Source organism: Leptonychotes weddellii, chromosome 2 (genome assembly GCF_054177405.1).
Source record: "Leptonychotes weddellii isolate Sample4059 chromosome 2, ASM5417740v2, whole genome shotgun sequence".
NCBI classification, from domain to species: Eukaryota; Metazoa; Chordata; class Mammalia; order Carnivora; family Phocidae; genus Leptonychotes; species Leptonychotes weddellii.
In genome coordinates, this window is record NC_138370.1 from 20,135,081 (window position 1) to 20,160,163 (window position 25,083).

The 25,083-nt window shown below is 39.3% G+C and overlaps 2 long non-coding RNA genes across 2 annotated transcripts; one reads left to right on the plus strand and one right to left on the minus strand.

The window, feature by feature from the left end:
* Positions 1-6: 6 nt before the first annotated feature.
* Positions 7-5,999, minus strand: LOC145717778 (uncharacterized). The gene is made up of 3 exons (XR_014141188.1): positions 5,450-5,999; positions 1,682-1,946; positions 7-830 (listed from the first exon to the last, which is right to left on the minus strand). It is a non-coding gene; the product is annotated as an uncharacterized LOC145717778 (long non-coding RNA).
* Positions 1,677-8,262, plus strand: LOC145717780 (uncharacterized). The gene is made up of 3 exons (XR_014141193.1): positions 1,677-1,758; positions 5,947-6,101; positions 7,718-8,262. It is a non-coding gene; the product is annotated as an uncharacterized LOC145717780 (long non-coding RNA).
* The last annotated feature ends 16,821 nt before the right edge of the window (positions 8,263-25,083 follow it).

A 25,083-nucleotide genomic window follows, 5' to 3' on the forward strand; every position in this document is an offset into this window, starting at 1 on the left:
TGCAGGCGAGTGAATGGGTGCAGCTATTTAAGAAGAACATCTTACTCACGGCAAATTTGAACACACGTGTAACACACAGATCCCACAATCTGCTGCTGGGTATACTACCAACAGAAATATACATATCTACATATACATAATGACTCCAATTAAATATATTTCCAAGGCAAGGAAAACTAAGCTATTCTATTAGAAGACAAGATAATGGCTACATTTGGGAAGAAAAGGGGTTTAACACTTGGGAGAGGTCATAAAAGGTGCTTCTAGACTGTTGTCGCCATTCTATTTTGACTGGGACGGTGGCTACATGGGTGTTCACTTCATGGGAATTGATCAAACTGTACATGTGTATTTTTGTGTACTTTGCTATCCTGAGGAAAGTTTTTCCAAACTAGAAAATTTGTTTAAAATGTAACAGCTTTGCTTTTTAAATAAATAGGGATCTCTCTATTTGCAGACAAAGAGGAAGGCTTCTTGCCTAAATGGGCAGATATTTCAGGTTTACAAAATAACAGAATTCATTCCGTGCCTTGTGTGGAATATAGAGAACCATGCCACCTCACAAAACAGAGATCAACTGAATTTCACTAATTACAAGGGTAAGTGTGACATTAACAAAACAGAGAAAAAGAATTTCCATGCCAGTCGGAGGTCATCTGAGCCATTATCCATATCTTATCTTCTTCATAGAAATGTGTTTACTCCTGTGAAGACTGTTAATTCCAAAAACGAAGGATCTTGAGAGTCTTCAACCTCAGTGCTGCATTGTTTGTAGAAATTTTTATTAGGAAAGTTATTTTTCCTTTGCATAGTTTGATAGAAATCCTGCTCTGCAAAAAAAAAAAAAAAAAAAACAGGTCTTAGAGTCAAGTTCCTTTGAGAAATACAAATTAATATTTTTAGAGGCCGAATTCAATTCATGTCAGAGCATAATGCTGATAAGCAGCAGATAGGCAGCCTGAAAGATTGTATTTAGCAGATTAACCGGAGTCCCCCAAAGTGCCACATAACTCTGAAACTTTTCATGAGGTGAACTGAGAGCCCTTACTTTTCCGGGATGCAATTGGATGCATCAAGACCTATACATGTCTCTGAAGTAAGACCAAAGACTGGATTCTTGCTCTGAGCAAAACAAATCAATGTGAAAAGCAGTCTCTTTATTTTTTATATCTCATGGGTAATGGTAAAATGTTGAGTGAAAGAAATGATGAAAACCTTTCTCGGTTATTACACTGCCTATATTGCCCTTGAAACATGGGGCCCAAAGTCAGTTATTTCTGTAGGACAGAAAGTAAAAGTCTGGGCTTTGAATTTGGGGCTTAGTAGAGCATTAAGAAGTAACAAGGTAAGTGGAGAGCCAGCCAGTTCTTGAGCATGAGCCAAAATGGTTAATGGAAGAAATCAGACCCTGTCCATAGGAAGCATTCAAACCAAAATGTACTGTCCCGTGCATTCACAACCAAAGCAGCAAGTCAAAAAATAGATTCCGTGACCTTTTCTGCCCATGAAATGTTGTCTCCTGCCGTACAGGATTGCATAAAACATAAAGAGAAATCTATTTCAATTAAAGAAAACCCCGAAGTGGTGTAAGGGAATGCTTGTTCCGGCTGGTAATCCCATTCTTAGTAGCAGGCCGGCTGTTGACACGTGAAATTCGTCTCCAGTTTAGACGTTCCCTCACCTTCCCGCAGCCGTCTCTGGAGAGAGGAATGAGGAAAGAAGCTCCTCTTGAGACCCCTCCGAAATCATCACGATCAGGTACCTCCTCAGTATCTCAGCCCATTTGGGGCTCGCACTTTCCTTTTGACAGCAAAATATGGTTGCAATGTGCTTCAGGGATCTGAGAGAGGAAACTCAGCGACATGTCAAGTGCTGCTGTGGATACGCCAAGTTGCAGGAGATTCTGTCTCCCTGAATTACTCCCAGACAATTGCTGTAAATCTCCACTATGGAAATACAAGCGGAGCGTTAGTGAACAAACTCATAACCAATCCGCTGTCATTCTTACAATAAGTGGACGTTTATTTAGTATATTGCAATATATATCCCCCAAATTATATCTCCTGCTGTTGAAGATTTTAAAGATTTATTTATTTATTTATGTATTTAGAAACAGCACGCACACGGGCACACACGAGTGGGGGGAGGGGCAGAGGGAGCAAATCCTCAACCAGACTCCACCCCCACCCCCTCCGGAGCCGAGCCCAGTGTGGGGCTGATCCGACAACCCATGACATCACCACCCGAGCCAAAACCAAGAGTCTATCGCTCAACCGACTGAGCCACCCAGGAGCCCCAGCCTGCTGTTGGAAGATTTTAAAGCTCTTTTTTTAACTCCACCAATTAGATATGTTATTATCAATTTGTAGAGTTAATATTTGTTGAGGCTTACCCACAGGTCTACCATTTTCAGAGCTTGGTATTCTTCTTCTCAGGTCTTCCTGCAGGGATCATTTGTCTCCTTCCCGGACCACATTCGTCAAACATTCCTTCGGTAGCGTCAATTGGTAATAAACTTTCTCAGTTTGTATTAGTCTGGAACTGTATTTGCTTTACCCTCGTTCTTGAAACGTTTTTCCCAAGTCTATAATTCTAGATTGATGTTTTCCCTCACTCTTTTAATTCTATTATTCCACAACCTCTGGCTTCTTTTGTTGCTACTGAAAAGAAAGGCGTCAGCTTCACTTCCACTCATGTCTATGTAACCCATTTTTCATTCTGACAGCTTTTAAGTGCTTTAATTCTTTTTCTGCAGTATCTGTTTTACATAGATGGAATTTATCTTAATTTTACTTGGTATACATTTTTCTTCCCATATCTGAGGTTTATTATCTTTAATCAGTTCTGGATATTTATCAGTTTTTGTATTTTTTTTTTTTATGTTCTGTATTTTTCATTGTGTTTCTCCTGTCATTTACTCATAGAATTCAGATTATACCCATATTAGCCTGTCTTACTCTATCTTTCAGTTCTCTTTATACTGATGGAAAACAAGAAATAAATGGCCCACTCAAATTAGAAAAATCAAGAGAACAAGGTTGTATAAAATATCTATTTAAAAGCTGGACAGGGGCGCTTGGCTGGCTCAGTCAGGAGAGCATGGGACTCTTGATCTCGGGTTTGTAAGTTCGAGCCCAATGTTGGGTGTAGGGATCACTTAAAAATAAAATGTTTTCTTTTTAAGATTTTATTTATTTATTTGAGAGAGAGAGCGCATGCATGAAAGAGAAAGCACGAGACGGGGGAGGGTCAAAGGAAGATGCAGACTCCCCACTGAGCAGGGAGCCTAATGTGGGACTAGACGCTGGGACTCTGGATCATGACCTGTGCTGAAAGCAGACGCTCAACCAACTGAGTCACCCAGGCATCCCAAAATAAAATCTTTTAACAACTTAAATTTGAATTTAAATTAAAAAAGCTGGAAAGATAAAGGGGACCCAGGACATATGCAGCAACCAAATCTAGCAGAAGACCCATTAACATCATAGGTCCTAAGGAACAAGGAGATGGAGTGGCTTCCAACGCTCAGAAAGACAGAGAGCCATGTGTTGCAGTCCACTTTGTGATAAGCCATGACTTTCTGTGGAAAAATAAAGTTAGACTGAGTCACCCTGCAGGGAGAAGTCAGAGGATTAACTCTCATTCCATCTTTCTTCTCCCCCCGCTACCATCCTCTGCCCAGGCTCCACCCTAATTGGCTCCAGCTAAAAGCAGAGGGCATGGGATGCAGTCCTTACAAGTCATCCTGGCACAGACACAAGGGTGGAGTTTGTCCTGACTTTCTCGTGCTTGTGGTTTTTTTATTGTGGGCTTGTGTTCCTTGAAATATTAACTGTAGGAGTTGTTTAAGCCTGCGTTTCAATTCCTTTCTTCTAGATTAAGTGTGCCCTTGCTTTACCTAGGAGACAGTCTTAACTTTTTTGGGGAACTGCTATGGGCTGAATATTTGTATCCCCTCCAAATCTATATGCTGAGACCTTAACTTCCAAAGGTCTTGCTATTAGTAGATGGGGATACAAGTATGTGGGAGGTGTTTAAGTCAGGAGTCTAGAACCTTCATGAGTGGGATTAGCGCCTTTTTTTTTTTTTTTTAAGTATTTTTTTTTTTTTTTTTAAAGATTTTTATTTATTTATTTGCGAGAGAGAATGAGAGACAGACAGCACGAGAGGGAGGAGGGTCAGAGGGAGAAGCAGACTCCCAGCTGAGCAGGGAGCCCGATGCGGGACTCGATCCCGGGACTCCAGGATCATGACCTGAGCCGAAGGCAGTCGCTTAACCGACTGAGCCACCCAGGCACCCGGATTAGCGCCTTATTAAAGAGGCTCCAAAGAGTACCTTGCCTCCTTTTGCCATGTGAGGATACAATGGGAAGTCTGTGACCAGAAGACAGCCTTCACCCAATCATGCCAGCACCCTGATCTCAGACTTCTTGCTTCCAGAACTGTGAGCAATAAATTTCTGCTGTTTATAAGCCACCCAGTCTGGTATTTTGCTATAGCAGCTCAAACAGACTAAGACAGGAAATTGGTACCGAGAGTGTGGCTGCTATCACAAATACTTAAAAAAAATGAAGAAGTGACTTCGGCATTGGATTATGGGCAGAGCCTGAAGATGCACGTTTGAAAACCCTGCGCTGCTTTGAACAAACTATGAAAGGCCAAGCTGGTGAGAACTCAGAAAAGGAGAGCTGTAGAGAAAGCCTCAATCTACTAAGAGCAGAACTAAGGGGTCATGAACAGAAGATGGGAGAAATAGTAAAGGCTATTCTGATGAGGTCTCAGATGGAAATAAGGAACATGTTATTGGCAACTGGAGGAAAGACGATCCTTGTTATGAAGTGGCAAGGAGCTTGGCTGAATTGCACTTGTGTCCCAGTGTTTTGTGGAAGGTAGAACTGTGAGCAATGAAATTGGATATCTGGCTGAAACTATGTCCAAGCGAAGTGTTGAAGGAATAGCTTGGCTTCTTTTGAATGCTTACAATAAAATTCAAGAAGAGAGAAATGATTTGAAACAGAATGGTTAATCAAAAAGGAAACAGAACTTCAATATTTGGAAAATTTTCAGCCTATCCATATTGAAAGAAATAAGAAACCATGTTCATTAGAGAACACAAAGGTTGTGGCCAAATTTGATAGAGATTGGTATAGATCAACCATCTCAACAGAAACTAGGAGCTAGTTCATCAAGGTGGTGGGGAAAATCGGTCAGCCATCTAAACAGGTCAGAACCTATTTTCTAAGCCAATGAAAAAATAACCCTGAAGGCGTTTCGGAGATCTTCAGGGCTGGCCCTCCCGTCACCCGTCAGTGAAGCAGAGTAGAAGGCACCCACAAGGCCAAAAAAAAAAAATTTTTTTTTCAAAGGAAGAACCTCTGCTGCCCCAGAGGCACCTCACACATCCCTGGGTTCAGCTCTAGAATTCCAATTCTGGCACCATAATCCTCACCTGCCCCAGGTCTGGTGCCCCAGGTCTGGGGTGATTTCTCCACCAGCTTGTAGAGTGCAGAGCCACGAAGTCACAGCCGCCTCCACCTAGATTTTAAAGAATATCCTGGAGAGCCTGCACCCATGCAGAGGGCTGCTTTGGGAGCGGGACGACTGCAGAGTCCCCTGTGGGGCATTGCCCAGCGGGGCCATGGGAGCAGGTAACCGTCGTCACGAACCTCACACTAGTAGATCTGCTGGCATGCGATTCCAGCCCAACCATGAGAATTGCAGCATGAGCTGTGCCTGGCAGAATCCCAGGGACAGCCCCCCAGAGCTTTGGGGGCTCAGCTGCAGCACCAGTGAGTCCAGAATGTGGGGCACAGAATCAAGGTGGATTGCTCTCAAGCCTTGGGGTTTAATGTCATTTACCTTGTTAGGTTTTGGTCTTCTTTGGACCTGTTGCTGCAACCCCCCTTTTCAGTGGCTACGCTGTGTCTCTGGTTTCACTTTCTGCAGTTTCATCATTAACTCCAGCTGGAAGCAATGCTCCTTTTCCTGACAAATCATCCGAAGGTCAATCGTCCCCTAACTGTACGTCACAATGCGTCATATACCTCACTTCCTCTCATCACAGGGGCATTTTAGCACCTCCCGGCACCACAAGAAGGAAGGTGAGTGCATTACAACAATTTATGCTTCGATTTTATTATTAATTATCATTAATCTCTTACTGGGCTTAGTTGACAAACTAAACTTTATCCTTGGTGTGTAGGTATAGGAAAATACGTAGTACATAAAGGGTTTGGTACTAGCTGGGGTTTCAGGCATCCACTGGGGGTCTTGGAACCAATCCTCCGAGGATAAGAGGAACGGCTGTACTCCATCTTTCTTTCCCATTTCTCCCTTTGGAGTGGGACGGTCCGTCCTATGCCTGCCCCGCCATTATCTTTGGAAGCGCATAAGATTTCATCTGAGTTAACAGTTTCATAGCTGGAGAGTCATTTGCCTTAGGATGAATGGGATCTTGAGTCTCCCTCATACCTGCTTTCGGTGAAATGTAGATGAGACTGAATGTAGACTTTTGAGTTGAATCCTGGAACAAGATAAGACTTTGCGTGCTCTTGGGATGGAATGAATGTATTTTACACGTGAGAAGGACATGACTTTTGAGAGGCCAGGGGCGGAATGCTATGGTTTCTGTGTTTATGTCTTACCCCACCAAATCCTAATGCCAAATGTGATGGTATTAATAGGTGGGGTCTTTGGGAGTTGTTTAAGCCATGAGGGTAAACCCTAATAAATGGGATTAGTGTCCTTTAAGAGAGGCTCCAGAAAGATCCCTAGCCCCTTCCTCCATATGAGGATTCAACAAGACAACTCTGGCTATGAACCAGAAAGAGAAGCCTCATTAAAACTTCCTGTGTTGACACCTTGACCTTGGACTTTCTAGCATCCACAATTGTGAGAAATAAAAGTCTGTTGTTTATTAGCCACCCAGTCAGTGGTATTTTGTTACATCAGCCCAAATAGACTAAGACAGGAACATAAGCAATCTAGCTTGAGTTTGTTCAGCCATACAGGAGTTAGGAAACTTGACTCCAAACATTCATATGGTTGGGAATTCTGAGGGGATATTTCCATTTGTGACTACTCGGTTCAGAGACTAGACTGAGATCTATAAATACTCATACCATCTCCCTCTGTAGGACAGATTTACTTAACTACATGATTATGTTTCCCTTTGGGGACTCCAGCTTAATTGCTAATCCCCAATTCCTCATCCCAGTCGGCTTACACCCCAAGCTTAGTACCCCCTGCCTTATTTGTGCCACCAAGGAGTGACAGGCATTTTCAAGACTAAAGCTACTGTCTTCTTCTATTCTTTTTTCTTTTTTTTAGCTTTATTGGGATATAATTGATCATAGAAATCGTATATTTTTAAGATATACAACCTGATGTTTTGATATATGTATACATTGTGAAGTGATGCCACAGTCAACATATCCATCATGCCATCTCAGTACCGTGTGTGTGTGTGTGTGTGTGTGTGTGTATGGTGAGAGCACCTGAGACTTATCCTCTTGGCAAATGTCAAGTATACACTACAGTATTCTTAATTGTAGTCACTATGCTGTATGTTAGACCTCTGAACTCAGTGTTTGGAAGCCTGTTAGAATTTGTACTTTCTTGTCATTTCTGGTCTAGAAGGAAGGCTCTCACATTCCTGCACTCCCCACCTATGCTCTTGGTTTTTTTGTTTGTTTATATCTGTGCTCGACACTTTTAGGAACACCGAAGTATAACAGTTTCTCCGAACATCCAGTCTTCCGTACTGCTTGAAAGGAAACTCCACATTCACCTTTTGAAACTTGGTAAATGTATTTGATAAATATGCTTTGAAAAAAAAAAAAGACTGCCTGAATTCCTATTTCTATTATGAGAACTATATGTATTTACTATCCATAATGGCCAAAGGAAAAGTACTTCTTAGTCCATAGTTCCTTCCTTGTTTCTCATATTGATCATATTTCACAACGTCTGGATGGTCCTGAGAAAGAATGACAGTAATAGTGATTGCGTATTCAACCCAATCGCAAGAAGGCTGTAGCTCCCACTTTTCACCCACTGTCTGTGGTTGTGGCTTTTCTACTGGGTTCCCCTTCCTGGTGGTGGTAACTTTCAAAATATGGTCAGGAGACGTCTGGTTCACAATCACCTGGGACCCTTGTATAAATGCAGATCCAGGGCCCTAAAAGCTGATAAGGATCATTATGTTTAGAAAGAGGTCCAGAAATCTTCATATGAATTCAGTCTCTAAATAGTCAAGAAGAGTTACTGAATTATAAGAATTGTATGCAAGCACCTTCATTCTCTTTCCTAGTAGGTGCCTTAGGGATTTAAATATTTTAAGGTGGCAGCAATCATGCCTTCCTATGGAAAGTAGGAACTTCTAAATGTCCTCTGACTTTCCTGTTGAAATGATTAAATGCTCAGTTCCAAATTCATCTCTTTTTTTTCTATAAAGCATATGGATATTATTCACACTCTAAAATTGAAAAGCTATGAAAATTTCACTTATTTAATATGGTACCCTACCAGTACATTTTAAAAATATAGAAATCAGTGTGAGAGAGACCAGGGGAGAAGGTTTCATGAGGCAAGTAGGACTTGAATCAATCGTAAGTGAGGATGTGTGAGAAAGGGTATCAAGGAGGGGGATCAGACACAGGCTGCAAAAGCAGGGATACTCACACACCATCAGAAGAACAGTGAAGGATCCCAACTGGAGTAAAGAATCCTGTTAGATAACACAGAAGATCAGACAAGGCTGGACTATGGAGAACCTTATACACTAGCTTTGGGATTGCACTTTGGAACTTCAGTATCTCACAGATCCTGTAGATTAGGGGAAACATACCCAATCCCAACCCCCTCATTCCTCATTCACTCCCACTACGGAGAGTGTCCAGGATGCATACTCACTTCCCAGAATCACACTTAGAGGTGGTCTGGTGAAAGAGTTCTTGGCAATGAGGTGTAAGTGGAAATTGCCAGGTTTCCCGTACATCCTCTGCTATCCTAAGAAAGGAGCAGAAGGAGGTGGTACGGTGGCCTTTTCCGCTTCCTCTTGCTCTGAACATGGACATAATGTTGGTATCCATCATGGCCTACCTCATGACCATGATATTGAAAACATTTACCTGAAGATAGAGCCGCCCTGCTAATTGTGGTGGGTGGACTTGCTAGATCAGCTGAACCAGTGCCAGCAGCTGACCTCTGAACTTGGCACCGAGTGAGAGAAACGCACCTTTATGTTTATTTTTTTTTATTATGTTATGTTAATCACCATACATTACATCATTAGTTTTTGATGTAGTGTTCCATGATTCATTGTTTGCGTATAACACCCAGTGTTCCATGCAGTACGTGCCCTCCTTAATACCCATCTTCCCACCCTCTCCCCTCTTAAAACCCTCAGTTTGTTTCTCAGAGTCCATCGTCTCTCATGGTTCGTCTACCCCTCCGATTTCCCCCCCTTCATTCTTCCCCTCCTGCTATCTTCTTCTTCTTTCTTTTTTTTTTAAACATATAATGTATTATTTGTTTCAGAGGTACAGGTCTGTGATTCAACAGTCTTACACGATGCACAGCGCTCACCATAGCACATACCCTCCCCAATGTCTATCACCCAGCAACCCCATACCTCCCACCCCCCACCACTCCCAGCCTTGGTTGAGTTATCTGTTAGATGTAACCAGACACAGTCCTGAATTGTACTTTATGAATGTGGAGAGTCTGACTTAATCTGCAACACTCGCGGGAAAGAAATGTCTCTCTCTCTTTTTCAAAATAGAATTTAACCTGTTTCAATCTGCCAGATGCCCAACTGGTAGAAAATTTAATGTCCGCTATGTTTGGGGGATTCCAACTTCTACTTTTAGGTGTTTAAAATAGTCATAAACATTAGAGGAAATAGCCCCATATATTCTTTCCTCAGTAGTTGTCAATAATATGTGTCACGTGCATGCTCCATCGGCAACCTTGGCCTTGAAGTCTTCTGCTGTAACTCCCAAGGCCACAGGTCCTATTCTTCAGTTATTTTTGACATCTTGCAACAACACCAGGAGTATTGTCATGAAACACTCTGCGTCAGATCAGGTAGTTGTACTTAGATACTCACAAAATCCATGGAAGTCTCATCTGATCTCTAGGCTAAGGGCAGGTCTCCAGCTATCTCTCAGCCAAACGATTTCAGATCTCCAACCAAACAATCCTTGCCTCCAACCCATCCCTTCTGGAATGATTTTCCCTAAAACCCCCTCAGTATGCAGAAGCTTTGAAGACTTGGATATCAGTGGTATTTAGCTGGCCTAGCAACTTTATATTGGCCCCACAACATAAAATCTCCTAAAGCACAGGGCAAAGGAAACTTCAGTTACTTTCTGGAGATAAGGGAATTGGTGGTGGAGAGAAAAATTAAAGAGAAGAAAACAGACTCCACTATCTTAAAAAGTTACAGAGTCATGCCCAGGTCATAGGGAGTCATCAAAGATGTTTTAAGCAAATTAGTAGCATTTTAAGGATGATTAACCCAGTGGTAGTAATAGCATAAATCAGGAAGGATAACTCTTATGTTTAGAGTCAAAGATTTTATAAATATGTGTTTCTATTGGAGCCAAAGAAGATTATTAGGTACATACAAAAAGAACACCCAAATACGATCATCTACAGATGTTCTGATACACCATAGTCAAAATGGGAAACTACCCAAAAGTCCATGTGTAGGTGAAGGGAACGAGCAACATGTGGTGTGTGCACACAGTTCATGATTGCTCGGTAATTACGAAAAAGGAACAAACTATTGATATATGTTACAACGTGGATGGATTTAAAAATATGTTGAATGAAAGAAGATAAACAAGAAAGAAAGTACATACTGTTTGGTTCCATATATATGAAATTCTGGATTATACAAGTTAAATTATAGTGACAAAAAGCCTATCAGTGGTTGCCTGGGGCACTGGGAAGGAGTGTGGAGGGTCAGGAAGAAGGATTATATAAGGGCACAAGGAAACTTTTGGGGGAGACAGATATGTTCACTATCTTGATTTTGATGATGATTTCATGAGTATATATGTATGTCAAAAATTATTAAATTATATACCTTAAAAGTATACAATGTATTATATGTCAACTGACTCAAAAATACTGTTGGGGCTCCTGGGTGGCTCAGCCAATTGAGTGTCCAAAAAGAGTTGATTTCAGCTCAGGTCATGATCTCAGGGTCATGGGATTGAGCCCATCCGCTTGAGATTCTCTCTCTCTCCCTCTCCCTCTGCCCCTTCCCCTGCTCACGCGGTCTTTCTCTCTCTCTTTCTCTCAATCTCGCTCTCAAATAAGTACATAAAATCTTAAAAAAAAAAAGATTTTCTCTATCTCTCCCTCTACTCCTCCCCCCTCAAATGCACTCTCTTTAAAAAAAAAAATACCATTTAAAACAGTGTGCTTTTGATTTATTTCGTAATAGTTCTCTTAACATTTCTTCTCAGGGCCACTGGTTCTATCACCATAATTCCTAAATACAATTCAAGCTACAGCCAACATATGCATTGTAATACGTTTAATATAAAGGTTTTTCCTCTTTTACTTTTAGAATTTTGTTTCCTACTTCGTAGACTAGAGTTAACCCAGTTTCTGCTCTACTTTCTCACAACCTTTTTAACCCCCTTCATACCAAGTGGATTTGGTTTCTCAATGTATCTGTAAAAAGGAAAAGGGGAGTTTTATAAAACTTTCTTAACGTACAAGTCATCGTACTTAGTAATTATACGTAAATAGGTAAATGGAGTACTTCAATTCTGATTACTCTGCTAGATTCTGGGGGTGTAAAGGTAAATAAACCAGTCCCTGTGCTGGAAGATAAAAGCTAGTTACACCATAGCATTCTAAAACTGGTGCAAACTTTTACATTCAGATATAAATTCATGCATGCAGTACCCTGCTCTATTTATAGGTGGTGAAGTGAATACACATGTTAGAAGGATTATAACAATTATTTCACCAGAAAATGCATAAATAAACAAGTAAAAAGCCTTAGTCAAGAGATAACTTAAGTAGATAAATATCTGAGGTACAAAATTCAAATTTGAAGAGGGTCACCCTCACATCCTAGTCTCTTGATACTTAGACCTTATTTTTCTGGCAATTCTCTCCTAAACTCAGGAAATTAATTCACACAGAGTTATTATTACTAGCATATATTAGTAACATATATGAATATTTAGTATATATTAATATAATATATATTGCTAATATATATTATTAGTAAGAAAATAATTATATTTATTATTTATTGTATTCTATTAGCATAATTATTATGTAACATACTCTGCTAGCTCTGATGAGCTGAGGATGAATAAGACTTGTCTGAGCCTTGAAACTTCAAACTAGGGAGGGTGACAGAAACACACAACATACACACAACAATCACACACACAATCTTGGTAACTATAAATACTGGACACTTCATATGTGCTTTATGATCTATAAGCTTCAGAAACACCCTTTAAAATAGATAACGTTATCTTCATTTTATAAATAAGAACAGGAAGCACCTAGACATTAAGTAATTTTCCCCAAGGTCACACAGCTAGTAGCAAAGCCTGTTACTATGAGCTACCTACTATAATTGTAAGAAAGAGGCTCTGAAGTCTAAAAACTACACAAGCAATTATTGGGGACGAAAGGCCAGCATATTTGGAATCATGTTTTTTTCTGGAAAATGTAGGACATATTGTTACAGTAACTATGCTGAAGCCAAATTAGCATAAGTAGTATAAAATAAATACAGACAAAATGTGAAAGGAGCATAAAGAAAGGAGTTAATAATACCTTAAAAACACATTTACTAACATAATTTTTAAAATGGACAAATATAAAGTGAAGCAAAATGACTTCAATGTCTATCCATGTAACTCCAATTATTTTATTAAAAATAAAATAAAAGTAATAAAAGTACAAGAAAGAAATTCAAACAATAGAGACATTTTTAAAATAATAGAAATTTACCTCCATTAAGCCTTTTGCTCCAAAGTAGAGAGTGTTAAGAGTTAAAATGTCAGCATGTATAATATCTTCTATTAAACTTGTGCAAATATATACAGTTAAATACACATTTTGCATTTGAACTCAAACCATAATGCAATAATAATGTTCTGTATCTTGTTTCCTAGATTTTCTAATCTTAAAACAACTTTCATTTCAGAGTTATTTCATTGTTTTAAGTTCCACACAGTGTCTTGCTGCATGGGTATATCATGATATATGAAAAGAATGAATCATCATTTCAAAAGCTGATGCTTATTTGTAACTCCAAAGAGCTTGTCTTTCTACATCTTTGGTTGGCTTAAGTCTTCAGTGTCAGCCTCTTGAAGTTCCAGCAGATGGCGACATGACAACATACTAAGAAATGTGAATTGCGGATGGGACGCCAAACGACTGAAGTCAGCCAAAGGACTCTCTCCTTTCCAAAGTAAAAACAAAAACGAAACAAAACAAAAAACAATTTCACAAATGCTATTCTTTCATGATTCCAGGGTGATTTTGAACAGAAGTGCATAATATAATCTGTGCTTCAATCGTTTGTTAATTTAAAAGCCTTGGAGGGGTGCCTGGGTGATTCAGTCAGTTAAGCATCCGACTCTAGGTTTCAGCTCAGGTCCTGATCTCAGGGTTGTGAGATCGAGCCCCACATAGAGCTCTGGGCTCAGCGGGAATCTGTTTGGATATTCACTTTCTCTGCCAATTTGTCTCTCTCTCTCAAGTAAATAAATAAGTCTTAAAAAATAATAATAAAGATAAAAACCTTGGAACTGGGTCCTAACAATAGGAAATGGGTCAGCTGAAGGATCTGAGCACCCGTAGAGAAAATAGTAGTGGTTTTTAAGGGCACCTTATTAGTGACAAATCATTTCCACATACAATATCCCAATTGATCCTCGCAAAGACCCTATAAGGCAGAAAGTCCAAAGTTATCTTCATTATACAGACAAGAAAACTGAAGTTCTGCTTTGCAAAGTCTTAGTCCCGAAACCAAGGCTCAAGTGCGACTCTTCTGACTCCAAAAGATTGAGCGAATACCAAGCCACCAGTTCATTTGCTGGATCTATTATTGTTTTGGTGTTGGTTTTACTTACTCATTTGTGCATGGGAACTATACACGGTAACATTTTGAAGATGAGAGAATACACTATTAGTATGTGATTAGTAAAACTGATATTAAATCTCACCCAGTTGAGAGAACAGGAAAGAAAAGACAAAGGGAAAGATAAAGGAAAATCAGAAGGGAGTACAGGGAAAAGGTAATGAAGGTAGAAGAAGCAAGAAAACTGGAAGGACTGAAGGAATGAGGAAAGGCGATGCAAACTGAACAAACTTTCCGATGGTGTTAGACTCGGTGCCAAACACTGATTACTCACTCCACTACTCACACGCCAAGTTCGATATCCACAGCCCACAAAAATAGTGTAACTGCTCTAATTCTTTTTTTAAAGATTTATTTATTTATTTAAGAGAGAGAGCGTGAGAGAGCACAAGCGGGGGGAAGGACAGAGGGAGAGGAAGACAATCAGACTCCCCGCTGAGCACAGGGCCCAAAGCAGGGCTCGATCTCATGACCCTGAGATCATGACCTGAGCCGAAATCACAGACACTCAACTGATTGAGCCACCAAGGCACCCCATAACTGCTCTAATTCTTCAGTGTCTTTAAAGGATGTGTGTGTGTTTGTGTGTGTGTGTCTAAAATGAATGACAAATATATATTTGAGTATTTTAAGTTAACATCCCTTAAAAATAGGCAGGTAGAACAGTGTTCTTTAACAGGGTTTGCCACAGGTTTTCCAGTGAAGTCCAGCGATTTAATCCTCTTAAATCATACTTCTCATCTGCAAAACTGACGCTGCAAATATAGAGTTATCGTGAGCCTTAAATGAGATTGTCACGTAGCAGGTGTGCAAACGCTCGTCTCAGTCCGGCTGATACACAGTGCCTGTATATGTTGCCTTAAGGCACTAAGCCTGAATTATCTGGCCCTTGTTTGTTTCTCCGGCCTTATCTTGTCCCAGGGTTCTCTTCAATCACATAAACGACAATGTCCCTCCAGGTTTTTGTTTCCTTTGTTTGGTGTGTGTGTTTGCTTCACTTTGCTCTTTTCCTCTTTAAACTCCTTTTCATCCTTGGTTTTTGTTCTTGTTTTGGGGTTTCTTTTTGTTTCATACGCCCACCAGACTGTAAACAGCAAGGTTCGCCCCCATCATGAGGCACCAACTCATCGCCCAGAGCCTAATATGTTACACATATTCTGTTAAAACATGTGAAGTGCATCACTTCAGACAAATTAGTCTGGTGGTATCTCTACTTGCTAATGAAGAAATCCACTTTTCTTTCGACCAAGGACCAGCTGAAACTAGGTATCACATCTCTCTAGTAGACCAGGGTGAACTCAGCTTATTTTTGCCACGATGTGTTAGAAATTTCAGGACACCAAGAAACGGATGAATTAATCTCTGTCAGTGTAAGCCAGGCAGTTGCTGATATGGCCTACACAGCGCCCAGTGCTCTGCCAGGGTGGGAGTCTCCACCGTCCAAGACCCCCAAGTGTCCAAGGCTCACGTAGTCAAGGGGCTGGTAGGACTAGTTAGCATTGACAATAGCTACGTTTTATGTGGGAAATGAGCTGACTGCGTCAAAGTGAAGTGTTTTCTGATTACTTTTATTTCCTCCCTTAGAGCAGAAATTTTCAGTATCTACCCATTTTACTCTCACCTTAATGCAGGTTAAATGGTGACATCCCATCACACACTAATTTGCGACACTGAGTACACTAAATATATTTAGAGAACCATAAAACAAGCCAGAATAATTTGCAGACAAAGACACTTAGAGCAGGAGATTCTTTAGGTATACCAGTTTCCCCTCTCTCAATATTATCCACATTCCTGGAAATGATCTTCACAGATCATGATGCATCTTATTTAAGAACAATGGGCAGCAGGGTGCTTCGGTGGCTCAGTCAGTTAAGCGACGGCCTTCGACTCAGGTCATGATTCTGGAGTCCTGGGATCGAGTCCGGCGTCGGGCTCCCTCCTCAGCGGGGAGTCTGTTTCTCCCTCTGCCCTTCACCCTGTTCTCGTGCTCTCTCTCACTCTCTCTCTCTTAAATAAATAAATAAAGTCTTTTTAAAAAAAAATTTAAGAAAATAATAGGCAACAGTCATAATTAATGAGGTAATTCCAACTTTTCCACAAGAAAGGAAAAAACCTATCACTGGGTAAATGCCAGAGTGTTCATTTCTATAAGAGGAGATTAGACGAGCATCTGATAACTAATTCCAAACTTGAATACTAATTCTTGGCTGCATCTTAGAAAAATTCTGAAGCTTGCTTTAATAAATAGAAAGTCACTTTGTAATTTGACTCATCATTGTTTAATATGAGGCTCCTGCCATGTTCCTTGATCTAGGAAAGTAAAGGAATGAGCAAAGCCTCCCTGTCGATTGTCAATCTGGTTTTTCATCCCAACCCTCTCTCTAAAGTTTCCACTTGGATTCCAGCATTTCCAAACAGTACATAAGGCACAGAGCTACAATGTTCCTGCCTTAAATTCCCATTAGTTAAACCAGAAAAAAAAAACTAATACAAACTGAGGCACAGGATAGATTTTTCTTGCCCTGAAATACGAAGGGATTCTAATTATGACCAGCATTCCAAGCCTGTAGTTGTTTTCTCTATCTTTAATAGAATGTTATTTTATTTTGTGTGTCTGCAAATTTCAAAGATATGCAAGGGATAAAATGCAAATGCTTTAGCACACTTGTCAAACCTTCCTAAGGCAGGAGTGCCTGTGGTATAAAAGTTACCACAAGGTGGCACTCTTTCTTAATGTAAATGTCTCTGAAACTCCAAGTTATTCTGAAGTGTTAGATTTCCAAACTGGAACTGGAGAGTTCACTGTATTATTCCCTATCTCCAATAATTACATTAATTAGGTGTTTTGGGTAAGTTAGTTTATTCATTTTTAAGAGAGGAAAGCAATTTATTTGGCCACGAGTTTTAAGAAATGCGTTTCATGGAAATGATGCTATTGCCAAGAGGTTTTTCTGAATATGGAGGACTTTGAGTAAGGAGGGCCTCAGTAGGAAGGTCCAGGAGACTTGGGTTTGGATTCCAGTTCAATTGGTTTATGCCCTGAATACATTGAAAACTTGTTAAGCTCAATGAGTCAGAATTACCTTGTCCAGAAGAATGACCATCATTATACATTCCTCATATAGTTGCTTTGATTATTAAATAGATAATTTACATAAACACAGAACATAATAGGGTTTTAAAACGTTCACCATCATGAACATACACACACCCTAAATGCTAACATGTGCCTGACCTGTCTCTATTTTATAACGACTTTTCCTTATTCTCTGCGATAAAAATTACAATAATCTGCTTCAGCCTTTTTAAGCCAAAACCTTTTCTTTGGATCATCAAACCAAGGAAAAAAATCTATATCATAGGTTATTAGGAAAATCTATCTCATATTTAGTCTAATATCTATCGAGTGCCTACCATAAGCCAGACACCTATATTCTACATGCTTAAGAAATAGCAGTGAACAGAGAACAGCATCTGCCCTAGTAGGGATCAGATAATAAATATGTAAATAGAGAAGGTAGTGTGAAAACCAAGTAATATAGAGTGACTAAGAAGGCTTTTGAATCCGGACGCCTGGGTGGCTCAGTCGTTAAGCGTCTGCCTTCGGCTCAGGTCATGATCCCAGGGTTCTGGGATCGAGCCCCACATCGGGCTCCCTGCTCAGCGGGAAGCCTGCTTCTCCCTCTCCCACTCCCTCTGCTTGTGTTCCCTCTCTCACTGCATCTCTCTGTCAAATAAATAAATAAAATCTTAAATAAAAAAAAAAAGAAGGCTTTTGAATGGGAGATATTTGAGTTGAACCAAAATGTTGAGAAAAAGACAGGCTTGCTCAGATGTGAGGAAGAAAATTACAAGAACAAGGAGCAGCAAGGGTCCTGACAGAGTAAATCTCTTGAATTGAGTGAAGGCAGGAAAGAAAGCTAGTGTGACAAAAGGGTGATGAATCAATGAGACAGTAGAGGGACAAAGGCTGAAAATGCATATAAGGACTAGATCATGTAGGGCATTGAAGATTTTATTTTGACTTGAGATGTCTCGGGTTTTAAGCTGAAGAGTAACTTAATCTTCTTATTTTGAGTTCATTAACATGATATAAATAATAAATGATGCCTTGCATTGCTTAGTTATATTGCTTAATAATTCCCAAATCAAAGTATATTTATAACCAAAAGCATCATACCTTTTGAACATTCATGAAGAATAGACATTTGATCCTGTGGGTTCAATATAATTAGGAGTTGTTCGTGACGGAAGACTTTTCAGACCATGATGAACACTGGAAAGATTTGTCAATGGCATTAATATCCCCCCATACTATGTATTTTCTCTACTCACTAGTAGAATGTAAGTAGATGTGACATTTGTCTCTTCTGGGCTAGGGCCTTTAGGAAACTGATGAGTTTTCTCCATTCTGTTTTTCCTCTTCTTAGACCAGAAAACAAAGGTCTACTTAGACTGAGGGGCTGGGGGAGCCATAAGATGGAATGACTCATTTCCCTGAATTGCTGGATAGAAGAAAGCACCCCACCAAACTGAAACACTCTCATTAAGCTGTTTCTTTACTCCATCCCCACCCTTCCTTCACTTTTCTGCTATAAAGATATTTTTCTTCCATGAAGTTCTATTCATTCCCTGCAAGATAACTAGCACCCTCAATGAACCACTGCTCAAAGTCATTCTACTCTGTGAAATCTTAGGTTTCTTATGTGTCCTGCACTTCATCTCATAGAACCCCGTGCCTCTCTTTCCTGCCCTAGAGAGTTGGAGGTGGTGGGGATCTAAGAGTTTAGTGATTTTGCCTGAGGGATTCTCTTTTATTCCCTTTAGGGATCAAATGCCCATTCTTCCCATGGGTCTTCTCCCCGTTAGCAAGGGATCCACAACTGCTCTTGTCATGGAACAAATAACTAAAACTGATAAGTTGCAGAGGATTCTGGGGCTAATAGAAATCCCATCAGTTTTTGTAGAATATATCTCCTAAAACTGGTAAGGCAGGAGGTCCCAGTGATGAGGGTCAAGGAATTATAAAAACTAAGGTAGATGTTCTTTTACTTGTTGAAAGAGATATTCATATCAGGAAATCCAGTGTTGAATCAATATTTAATAAGGACATGGAATGAGCAGCTGAGAATTTAGAAATACAATGAAGTCATCTCCTGAAGAATCCAAACATTTGACCACAAACTGAGTTGAATAAGGGAAATCATCCAGATTATTGTTAGATTAAGGTAGATGCCCAAGATTTCCCACAAACCCCTGCTAAAAGGATTCTATTCTAATCTTAAAGGGCCTAGACGGAATCTTCTGAGTAGACCAAAGTTCTCTGCTCATGGTTTAACATGTTCAAGGAAAAAGAGATTAACTGGAGGAAAGAGCAAGGAAGACATTAGGGAAACACTGGAAGGGGAAGGTATTTCACTAGAGATTAGTAATAGTAGATGATAAGATTTACAAATCCCTGCTATCACATTTAGTACTCAACTTAGCCTAATGTCTGGCACAAAATCGATGCTGAATGCATGACTGTTGTGTGAGTAAATGGATGGATGGATAAGTGGATGAATCAGTGATGATTGAATGAATTAATGGGTCAAAATTTATATCGTGAGCTCCCTGGTTATCAATGTGGCAGGGAGTTGGAGATGGAACTGCTCAGATTCAAATGATCATCCTCACTTAAAGATTTGGGTATGTCCCCTGTCCTCTGCACCTCCTACTTATTTTAAGAATCATTCTTCACAATTCACGTTGACATGTTAGGGAATGAAAGCAGAGCACCAACAAGCTTAAGATTACCAAGGTGGAAGAAGAAAGAAGTACAAAGTAGGATGTCAGATCATCTGGAGACAAGGTTCTAGATAAGTAATGAGGACTAAGACATAAAGCAAGAAAAATATATAATTTAGCCTCAAAAAGATGAAAACCAGAAGGAAGTTTTTGAAAACATACAGATATGATATTTGATGTTAAACAAAAACCTATTTCCAATTCAATGCCTACCTCACATCCAACTCTGCTTTTTTGTGCACCACTTATGCATCAAAATTGTATTCTTTTTTCTCCACTAGAAACATTAAGTATTTCAACACAGTAGTATGGTAAAAAAAAAAAAAAAAAAAAAAAAATTGGCCTGTGACTTCCTGTTAAGAATAGCTGTCTTTCAAAAGAAAGTATGCTCCCACAACCACCTAAATAATTTTGGAACACAGCCAATAACTGCATAATTGAAAATTGGTCTATAAATACTTGCCTTTGCTTAACAAATGCAAAGTTGATTATCCTAGATATATGAAGTCTAATCTTAAGAAAAAACAACACAGGGGCGCCTGGGTGGCTCAGTCGTTAAGCGTCTGCCTTCGGCTCAGGTCATGATCCCAGGGTTCTGGGATCGAGCCCCGCATCGGGCTCCCTGCTCCACGGGGAGCCTGCTTCTCCCTCTCCCACTCCCCCTGCTTGTGTTCCCTCTCTCGCTGTCTCTCTCTCTGTCAAATAAATAAATAAAAATCTTCTAAAAAAAAAAAAAAAAAAAAAAAAGAAAAAACAACACAAATCAAATAGTGAATATTTTTAAAAATAAAGAAAACAACTTAATAAATTTTAAAATGTGTATGTGGCCAGAATATTTTTAAAATCTTTTTAAAGCCCCCCCCCCTTTTTTTGAGAGAGAGAGAGAGAGCACATGTGGTGGCAGGGGGGAGGGCAGAGGGAGAGGAATAGAGAATCTTAAGCAGGCTCCATGCCTGGTACAAAGCCCTACTCTGGGCTCAATTGTGAGTCACGACCCTAAGATCATGACGAGCCGAAATCAAGAGAACGATTTTTAACCAACTGAGCCACCCAGGCGCCCCCTAACTCTTTTTTAAATAGTGAATTTAAAGAGTCCTTAGCAATGCTTACAGGCAAATTATCTGGTATATGCTAAGTACAATAATGTCCTTAAGGCATATATTTTTAATTTACTTTCCTATAATATAATGTCTGACTTCAAAATGCCTACCCTGAATCCAATCTTGGCTTGTCGATCAGTTCTGTAGATTACCCCTAGATGGCAATACCTCATTAAAATTATAATAGGAGGTACTACAAGTCTTCTATTTGCACTAGGCCCTGATCCAAAAAATCCTATTGAATTAAAGTGGCAGGTATGTAACATCCTAAAAATCTGAAAGAAAGGCGGATTCTACCTACCCAGCAAGATCAAAATGGAATGCTCACTCTGAGCCCATGTTGACCAGCTGCAGATGGTTCACTTGACCTCAGTGAATTTTCAGTCATTGATTTGACCACTCTTGGACTCACCCAGCTTTTAATTCAGTTTTCTTTTTGTTCTTTGCAGTAAAAGCTGGATGTCTGTTTTAAGATTTTCTTTCTCTTTGGCTCCCAAGAATGATTTTAGGTTTTCTGGTAGTCTGATGACCGCATAGCTGAACAGAATGAGCTCCTTGATCGTAAGACATCAGACAAAAGTGGACTGGAATCTTTGTGACCTTAAGCTAATTACTTAACTTCTCTAAGTTGGGTTTCCTTATTAGTAAGATGGGAATAATAATACCTAGTTTGAAATGGAAGTGGTGAAAATCAATGAAATGTAGCACGTAAAGTAGTAAGCAGTGTCTCATACCTTAGAAGCTAAACAGTAGCTATTATATATCTCTTTCTGATTTTCAGTGTGAACCCTGCCAAATGGCCACCCAAGAACTAATCTAACTGAATAACATGAGATGCTCCTCTTTTCCTCCATCATTTTACCTGTCACCTTGCAATCTCCATTCATTCTTCAGGAATTGGCTATAGTTTTTCTGTTGAAGATTTTCTGAGTTCCATAATCAAATTGAGCTGTCCATTCCCATTGCTCCAACCAAACTCTGTTGCAACCTAGCCATGATGTATTGTTACTTAGCCTGTTTGCACATCAGTGTCTTCCAACTGACCATGAACTTTGCAAAGTCAGAAACTGTATTTATCTTTGCCTTCCCAGTGCATAGCACAAAGTACAGCACATAGTAGGTTCTCATTAAAGGTTTGCATGAGGGAGTGAATGAATGAGTGAATGAATACCCTTTCATAGACCCCATCTTGACCACGTTTCAAATCTCATAATTCCCACAGTCCTTTTTGAGTGGATTGCAAAATCAGTCTGCTCTGCACTTTTCCCAGGATAGTAGGAGGAATTGCTTATCTAGTCCCTTTGATTTGGGGCCAGAAGGAATTACTTTTGGGAAGATTGCCCTGCTGGAAACAGTAAACCTTTTACTCTTTTTTTTTTTTTTTCTTGATTTCCCTTTCAGACCCCCTTTGTCATATCAGGCTGAAAAGGATGTAAGCCATGTTTCTGTGCCCACTAACTGCTCATACCAAAGATAAGAAAGGAATAGACAAAATTGGGATAACCTTGTTAGATTTCTGGCATTATGAATAATTGAGTTTTTTGTGATACAATTTAATTTTTACAATTAAAAAACAGAGAAAAGAACTGCCAGGAATTGAAAAATTCCTACTGCTCTAATAAAACCTATTTTCTATCCAACCAAAAATAATCTGACCAATAATGTGTTGAAAAAAAATGGCAGTTACCTGGTATTTTGGAGATTAAAGAATTAGATTGGTTGACTGTTTCATTTGTTTGCTTTTTGTTTTTTTTCACTTTTCAACTAGAAATCATGTGTTTTAGGTGACGGTTCAATCACCTAAAAGGTGGTTCATAAAATCAGTGGTTCAAAAACCAATGGTCTTAGATGAGGTTCATTCATTTGGCTAGAGAATTACAGTCAACCTTTTTGTGTTCAAATAAATCATTAGTGATAGCTTTTAACTGGCTGAGATGTTAATTACTTCCTCTACCTCATACCTTCCTTTTTTTTTTTTTTTAATTTTATTTATTTGACAGAGAGAGAGCACAAGCAGGGAGGAGGATCAGAGGGAGAGGGAGAAGCAGGCTCTCCGCCGAGTAGGGAGCCCGACGCAGGTCTCGATCCCAGCACCCTGGGATCATGACCTGAGCTGACGGCAGACGCTTAACTGACTGAGCCACCCAGGCACCCCTACCTCATACTTTCCTGATTGTAATCCAAATCCATTAACTGGTGGAATGGGTCACACCATCTTACACCTTGGCCAAAATTTTAGCATGGCTTGGATATACTGGGGTGGTTTCACAAGAACTTCCTAAGTCTAAAAGGCTTGCAAAAATAATTTGTTAAAGGAAATTTCAAAAGTTGGGATTAATTACCAAGTGGGAAAGAGGTTTTAAGAGTAGTGTAATGAGGCATAATAAGATATTCTTAATATTTAAAATATAACAAGTATATAGTCGTTAGTAACCAGCTTCAATTCCATAGGGAAGGGTACTTGACTACAGCTCATCATGGCCTAGGCAAAGGCAGGGAGCACGCACTCCTGCAAGGATGTAGTCAAGTCCGGCAGTGGTCTCAGAGTGTGCCTGCAAATGGATGTCCCATAAGGAGCCATTGTTTAACCTTTTAAAGATTGAGTTCTATTTTTTTTTTAATTGACGCTAAGTGGTTTGGAGGCACCTCCCGATGAACTCACATTACTTGCCAGCCCATCCTAATTCTAAGTTAAAAACACACATGTCATACATAGAAAAAGTCTTAGGAAGAAAAAAACTTCATCTTCAAATAAAGAGTTAACTTCTAAGAATCTTGTCTAAAGAGTTCAGAAACTAAGCACAGTATCGGATGGTTTCTTTGGACCATATCTGATAATCTAAACAGATTATGTGCATGGTCTTTTTCTCTCCTCTCTCCTCTTTTTCAGTTCTCAGTATGTTTTCTACTTCTGCATGTCTTACGATTTGGAAGTTACTAGTATGTAGCTGTGTGGGAAAGGCAATAATATATTCCACAGTAATTGGCTCTAATTGATATATTAATTGATATTATTATTAGAGCCAATTGTGCCCACAAATTGTGCTTCTCCCTAACACACAAAAATGGGGGAGTTGATACAACTTAACTGAAAGAGAAATGAGAAGGCAATAATAAGTGTTAGTTTAGGCCAGTTTCCTAGAGCTACCATTGCTTTCCCCATGCCCCAACCATTTGGTGTTTTTGTGACTTTCAGAAATTTTGGGGTCAGATACAATTATCTTCTTTGCAATGGAAGTGAGTTATATTAAAATGCTAAAACAAATTAAAAGAATAACTTACTCAGAAAGTACCCTTGAGTAAATACATGGCCGTAAGAATTTCATAGTTAATCACTAAGAAGATTAGTTGAGATTTGAATAATGCAAATTTTATAGAGAGAGGTCAAAAACAGTAATTGTGTGACAGGTCAGAGAAAAAAGGAGGAAGTCAGAATAGAGAAAATCAACCTGAGTAGTCAGGATTTCATAATGCCTTCCTAAGGCAACATTACCAAAATTAATTTCAAAATATAACATCCTGATTCAAGAGCATGATTTAAATGTCTAGAAACTAGATAAAAGTAGAAGTTTAATAAAAATTCACATTTTTTTTTTAAAGTAAACATCTCTGATCAGAGTTTACATGTTCCTTTCCTTGGTCCCTCAGAGATGTAAAAGTTCTTGGATTGCTTTCAAGTTCATGCTTTGACAGTCAAATGCCATAGAAGTTATTATTAGCCAAGAAATAAGAACACGCCCATCCATTTTGTGCAATCCATTTTGTGCTCTAGAATATAAAGATTGCCAACCATATGGACATATTGCTACAAATAATCTTGAATAATAAAGATCACATTTTTTCAAATTTTATACCAGTTACTTCAATTAAAAATCATTCAGAGGTTAATGGATAATCTGACATCAAGAAATGGCAACACATCAAACTTCATTAATTATTACATTTAATAAGATAAATGATTGCTATGTGATTTATCACTAACAACTATTGAGTATCCCTAATATATAGTGAATTGAAACCTCATGCTACTGAATAATTATTTGATGTTAACAAAGAACA